The sequence below is a fragment of the Pituophis catenifer genome, unplaced genomic scaffold, assembly GCF_029215685.1.
Source record: "Pituophis catenifer annectens isolate HBS135680 unplaced genomic scaffold, rPitCat1.0.hap2 SCAF_14, whole genome shotgun sequence".
NCBI classification, from domain to species: Eukaryota; Metazoa; Chordata; class Lepidosauria; order Squamata; family Colubridae; genus Pituophis; species Pituophis catenifer.
This window is the reverse complement of record NW_027256894.1, coordinates 3,726,975-3,734,418: the sequence shown is the minus strand read 5'-3', so window position 1 is coordinate 3,734,418 and position 7,444 is coordinate 3,726,975.

Sequence of the window (7,444 nt, the reverse complement as noted above, 5' to 3'; positions counted from 1 at the left end):
CTTTTGGATCTTCAGGGCTGCCAAACTTAGTGCTGTGGGAAAGTGGGAGGGGGGTTGTATGGAGAAGGTAGTTCTGTAGCCATTACAACATTCTTTTTTCTGAGAGTCAAGGATGTTCAGCCTGCACCTGGAGTGGTGTGACTGGGAGGCCTCTCCAGTTGGGACAGTGGATTGATTGGATCATGTGATGGACGTGTGGGTGCAGGGGGAGTATTGTGGTCCGCCGGCAGCCTGCGGAGCTGGCAGCAGAGTCGGACAGTGAGGAGGAACATGGGCCAGTCCTGGAGTCTGGGGAAGGCTTGGATGAGGGCTCTGCATCGGAAGCAGAGAAGGGGCCAGGGCCATTTGGGAGTTATGTGGTGCCTCCAGAGCTTGACATCAGCAAGGCAGAGGAATAGTGGGAGCCTGTTCCCAGTGTGTGCATGCGCAGAGCTGCCAGAAGGCAAGAACAGTTAAAACAAAAGGGACAACTCGGGAGGAGGGCTTGGAGATAATTGGCCCCTGCCATAAGACATAAAGAAGAGCAAAGGCATGTGAGCTTTTGCAGGAAGCAACTTTGTTCGTTCTGGTCGTTTTAAATTCTGAAGCTCCGTTTTGACTCTGTGCTCCGTGTGGCCTTGCAAAGCTAATTGCCAATTAGGTCTTTGGCAGGATGTCAAGGGAGATCAAGGTGGGTGCTTATCAGCCTTACCCCAAAGGACTGTGGCAGACTTCTGTCGGGCTCTTTACAAACTCTTTGTGACTCATGACGGGCTGTGAATGAACAGAATTCATGGCCGTTGAAATAAAAAGAGGATTTTTGGCAGTAATTGTGTGCTTTTTACTGTCCCAGGAAGCCTAGGTCAGAACAGGAAGGGACTTCTTTTGGGTGGGGAAAACCCGGGAGCTTTCAGATTCAGATTTTCCCAGATGTGCCAATATGTGCTAATAAAATGGATCCTGGAGGAACTGATCGCCTCGGAGTCTTACTTGGTTAGGGGTGTTACTTGGAGCCCTGACATTGGGGTCATGTGATCACCTTTTTTGCGATCTTCCCAGCCAGTTTCCCACAAGCGAAGTCAATGGAGGAAGCCAGAATTGCTTAACAAGATTCATTTAACAATCACAATGATTCATTTAACAACTGTGGCAAAAAAAGATAAACTCACAAGTACCTCACTTAGCAAGCAACCTGCAAGCAAGCAACCTGCTTGCTTAGCAACAATTCCTGGTTCCAATTGTGAACTACTTGTAATGGTTCTGCTCTATTAAAGTTGTAGTAGTAGTAGTAGTAGTAGTAGTAATTTTTTATCATTGCACAGTCAGCCAGATATCTGCCTATCGATTCCTTTCCAAGGACCTAAAATAGGCCAATCTGGATGTTTGACGGTATTACAGATATCGTCACAGGATGGAAGCTGTTTCAAGCAAAGCTGCCTTCTGCAATTGACTGATGGCAAATTTGTTGTTGTTCTTTGTTGTTGTTGTTATAATCTTTTATTCATTAAACATGAAACTCAGTCAACTGAACATTTAAAAATGTATCACAAATATTATTGACTGGCACTGATGGTTGATACAGGTTGCTGCCAACGTCCTGGATATCGACCAAGTACCTTCTTAAAATGTACAATGTTCCAAGTAGCACGGGTTTTTTTGCAGCTCCGCTGGTGTTATTGCAGGAAGCTGCAATTTCTTGATATATTTTGTAAAACTCTTGGATGTGGTACCAAGTTCCCTGATGACAATGGATATCACTGTTACATGTTTCATCCATAATCGCGTAGTTTCGATGGCCAGGTCGCGATATTTCGTGATTTTTTTTCCCAGTTCTTTTTCTTCGATTCTGGCATTTCCTGGTACAGCGATATCTATTATTATTATTATTATTATTATTATTATTATTATTATTATTATTATTATTATTTAATCTTTAGTGAGATTCACAGCCTTTGAGACTGGTTAATAGCTCAGCAGCTCGAGTCCTAACCAAGGACCTAGAAACTGTTAAGGTATCGTCGGAGGATGTAAGCTGTTCTGAGTAAGGTGGTTTTTTGTAGAGTCAAAATGTTCAAGTCCGGCAAATTTAGAATTTCTAAATAGCAGGGTAGCCCTTTGGGTATTGCTCCAAGGGCTCCAATTACACTCGGGACAACACATGATTTCTTTTTCCACAGTCGCTCAACTTCAATTTGCAAGTCCCGGTACTTTGTGATTTTTTTCTTGCTGCTTATCTTCAATCCGTGCATCACCAGGTATTGCAATGTCAATGAACCATACTTTTTTCTTTTCAACTATTGTTATGTCAGGTGTGTTGTGGACCAAGTGCCTGTCAGTCTAAATCCTAAAGTCCCACAAGATCTTGAGTTTCTCATTCTCTAAAACTTTCTCAACCTGATGTTCCCAGTGGTTTTTGCTGTACTCAAATCCAAACTTCTGGCACAATTTCCAGTGAATGATCTTAGCAACACGGTCATGGCGTTGTAGGTAGTCAGTTTGTGAAATTTTGCTGCACCCACTGATCAGGTGGTCGACTGTCTCATCTTTCTCATTGCAGAGGCGGCATTTGCTGTTGGTGGTAACATGTTGAATTTTTGCCTTCATGCAGCTTGTGGCTAGGGCTTGTTCTTGAGCTGCCACAATAAAGCTTTCTGTTTCTTTTTTCAGTACTCCTGATCTTAACCAGTTCCAAGTTAGTTTCTGGTCAGCTTTGCCTTCAATACTTTTCAAATATTGGCCATGCAAAGCTTTGTGTTTCCAATTTTCAGCTCGCTGCTCAATTACTTCTTTCTTATATTCTGCTTTTGTTTTAGTTGTCTTTAAAAGGCCTCCTTTATTTACTTCCTTAATCATTGGTTCTTCACTTTTCTGGATGTAATCATTCAAGCTGCGTTTTTCTTCTTCCACAGTCTGCTTTACTTGTAGGAGTCCTCAACCACTCTCTGCTCTTGGTAAATATAATCGGTCAATATCACTTTTAGGGTGCAAGGCATGATTCATTGTCATAAGCTTCCTTGTTTTTCTGTCCAAATTGTCTAACTCCATCTGGGTCCACTCAATTATTCCTGCAGAGTATCTAATCACAGGTATAGCCCAGTATTTATGGCTTTTATGATGTTTCCTCCACTCAATTTGGATATTATTATTATTATTATTATTATTATTATTATTATTATTATTATTATTATTATTATTATTATTCGATTTTGTAAAGCCGAGTCAAAGATGACCAAGGAAGGCATTTATTTAGGTTTTGAAATATCACTCCTCCACAGACGACATCTGCACATCCTGCTCAATCTATACCTTTTATCTCTTCTGGAAATAACAGTTATTATTAAATCTATGAGAACAAGAAGAGCGCTAATCAATGGCTATTGACTGGCTGGTATAAGATTGGTAGGGATGTATTTGCTCCTGGAGTGTTAGACGTTATATTGATGCTCTTTTGAATCAAGTTTTTCCGACTTCGTTTAACGAGTTTTATAGAACTGCTTTGGAAGATAAGCAAACATTTTCCAACAAGGAAAACAACAACAAAGGAAAAAAAACCCCTCCAAAGCAAATAAGCAGAACATTTGATGTGTTAATGACAAACGTTTGATAGCAACATTGGCACATAAACCAACAGATGATTTACCTTCAATTTTTGGTTCTGTGAGATTTGATTTTATAAAAGAGCAACAGATATTCAACGATTAGATGAACTTTTCGATATACATTCAGAAAAAGTGGAATTATCAGAGGAGGCTTCATTTAGTATAGAGATGCCCTTTGACATTGTGCAGTTCAAATTTCTGGACTATGTTTTAGCCAAATACGGATATCCTTCTCTCTTTTTTTAAGTGATGTGCAATTTTAATTCTTCTGCCAGGATTTTTTTAAATGCAGTTATTGGAAAGGCCTAGTGAAACTTGTAAAGAGGCTCTTCTATTTAATCTGATATTAGAATTATTGGGCTTTGTTATCAAGCAATTAACCTGGGCATTAAAGCAGAGGGAGATGAAATTAAATTGTTACATGCTGATGGTATATTACATCTGATTGATAATTATGAATATCCTGCATCAAAATGTAATAATGTAGCTTGGTAAACCATTAGGCTACTCCATTTAATTAAGTGTTCTATGTGTAAAAACCTATCATTTAATAGATTGTTCATGGAATGTGATAGTATGGAGCAAGGCTCTCCAACCTTGGCAACTTTTAGACTTGTGGACTTCAGCTTCCAGTAACTCCCAGCAAAGCTGGCTGAGGAATTCTGGAAGTTGGAGTCCACAAGTCTTAAAGTTGCCAAGATTGGAGACCAGGGGTGGGATTGAAAAATTTAACAACCGGTTCACTGCCTGGTTGCTGGGTGGGCATGGCCATGGGGGCATGGCCTCCTTGGCCTCCTTCACCACAGTGGGTGGGGGGGCGTTTACGCCCTCCGGAGGCTCCAGAGGCTTTCCCTGAGCCTCCAGGAGGGCAAAAATGGCCTCCCCCGGGCTCCAAAGGCCCTCCAGAGGCAGGAAATGGGGCCGTTTCCAGACTTCTGGAAGGCCCGTTCTTCACCCTCCCAGAGCCTCCACGCGGTCCATGCACTTACCTCGCATCAAAAACGGGCCACGTGGAGACTCCTGAGAGGGGAGGGGAGGGGTGGGCGGTGTCAGCCTTGTAACTACCGGTTTGGCGAACCAGATTAAAATTAACATCTGGTTTGCCTGAGCCCGTCCAAACCGGCTGGATCCCAGCCCTGTTGGAAACCCCAGATGTGGAGAATGATCTTAGGATACAGAATGGAGCAGCTGAGTAGACATACTGTTCTGTCCCCGTCCCACACACACACACACCAACAGACATCCAAGAGTTAAAAACCAAACCAGCCGACAAAATCCTTTTCCTTAGTGTATCCTTTCCTACAGTGCTTAATGCACTGTAAGCCGCCCTGAGTCTCCGGAGAAGGGCGGCATATAAATCAAATTAAAAAAAAAAAAAAAAAAAAAAAAAACGGAACGTGGCAGCAACCTAGTGGCTGCCTGCCAAGAGTTTATTACTCACAAAGGGAAGAGATAACTTCTCTCCGCTTCTGGTACATCAAAGTAAAATGTTCAATAATTACAGAGTAATTTAAGTCCAAGTATAATCCAGCAAAGCCTATAGTAAAACTCCGGCAATGCAGAATGGCATGGAAGCTTTCAGCTTTGTTCGTCACAAGGCTTGACTGGCCACCATGCTCCCTTTTATACCCTGTGGGGTGTGGTCCAGTGACTCAGCCTAATCTCGGGCACGCCTTTTCTTCTGTTGCGCGCGCTTATCTCTGCAACACTGTCGAGGATCCAGCCAAGACTCATTACTCTCATCACTGTCCACCTGCGGCTGCGTGGACATGCTTGGCCCCAGCCCTATCTCTTGCCCTTCGGCGGACACCGAAGGCATTGCCAGAGGGGAGGGTCCTGGAGAGGGAGGCCTTGCCAACTCCTCTCCTTCACTCTCGGAGTCCTCTCCTGCGGATGACACAGGCTCAGGTAACGAAGCCACAACACATACTGGCTGAGGAATTCTGGGAGTTGAAGTCTACAAGTCTTAATATTACAAAGTTAGGAGAACCCTGGTCTAACTCAAAGCGTTCTTCCCGTTCCATAAGAACACCTAGAGAGGGCCTACTTAAGATCCCATGCTCTCAAGAGATGGAGATAGAGACAGACCTTTTTAGTGGTGGCCCCAAAATTTGTAAAACCCACCCATTGCCTTCCAAGGTGATCCTGGTGTTCCTTACATACCAGAAAGAAATGAGAAGTTGAGCCGTGTTCTTTAGGGATTCCAGCCTGATATTATTTTACATTGCAAATTGTAGGCAGCCAAGGAGATAACCTTGGAGAAAGTATTTGGAAATGCTTAGAAGAAGAAGAAGATGAGCAGAAACAGAAAAGTATTAGGAAGAGACTTCGCCGAGACTCCCTAGGTCCGTGACGGCGAACCAATGGCACATGTGCCAGAGGTGGCACACAGACCCCTCTCTGTGGGCACGTGTGCCGTCGCCAGCTGCTTTTCTGGTTTCCAGCGCACACATGCACGTGGCCAGCTGGTCTTCACAAGCACTAGAAAACAGCCTGAAAAACAGCCAAAAAACAGGCTGTTTTCGGGTCAGGTTTTGGGCCAGTTTTTAGATCGTTTTCAGGCTGTTTTTCGGGTCAGTTTCTGGTCATTTTTGGACCATTTTTTGAGCCAAAAACAGCTGAAAATGGCCCAAAAAACCGGTCTCTAAATGGTCCAAAAACAGCCTGAAAATGGCCAAAAAAATGGCCAGAAATGCCAAAAAAAACAGGTATGCGCACCAGCCAGCTGATTTTAGGATTTCCGATGCTCTGGCGCGCGCACATGCACACACATGCATGTGTGTTCCAGTTTGGGCACTTGGTGCCGAAAAGGTTCGCCATCACTGCCCTATGTGGAGCGTAAAAGGGAGGAGGAAGAAATGTAATTAAACTTGCATATTTCTGTTCCTGTAGCCGACTCAATAAAGTACAGTTGGAGTCATGTTGTACAGTCTGTTTCATGTTCTGGGCAACTTTGGAAGGCTGACACAACCTGCTTTAAGTCGCTCAAGTGGGCATTCTAAATGTGTAACTAGATATACCGTACATATTAGTGTGAATTTAAATTATTTTCAGAAAGATTATGGTGATTCCCCTGGATCTGTAATCTTGGATTGATGACATGTATTCACTCTCTGTTTATTAATTGGCTCCAGGCTGGTGTAATTAATCCTTGTCATCAAGATTTACTCCAAGGAAGTTCTTCATGTCATTGAAGATCCTGGAAAACTGCAGTTCTGCATTTTCTGATGAACTTCCATGGATAGAAAGAAACAGGATAGAAAAACTACACCTGTTTTCCAGAGGATGAATAAAATCTGGTCCTTGTCATCTATATCAGGGGTCTCCAACCTTGGCAACTTTAAGCCTGGCGGACTTCAACTCCCAATTCTGAAACCACCCCCCCATGCCAAACAAACAAGAGGATGCCCTCAAATCAGTGATGAAATCCAATTTTTTTTACTACAGGTTCTGTGGGCATGGCTTGGTGGGCGTAGTGTGGCTTGGTGGGCGTGGCAGGGGAAGGATACTGCAAAATCTCCATTCCTACCCCACTCCAGGGAAAGGATACTGCAAAATCCCCATTCCCTCCCCACTCCAGGGGAAGGATATTGCAAGGTTCTTCACTCCCCATATCCCCATCCATCATGGAGGAAAGGCATTTGCAGGCTTCTTCCAACTATTTATTTATTTATTGCGATTTATATGCCGCCTTTCTAACTACCTCAAATGGGACCAAAACCTACCCAAGCAATTTCCAGAATCACCAAAACAGAAGTCTTTGCAAAGAGCCCAGTTTGGAAGAAGTGGAACCGTACGGGGGTTCTGGAAGAATTGCCTACAGTCACGGGGAGCTAAGGGAAGCCATCGTGGAAAAGATGAATCAC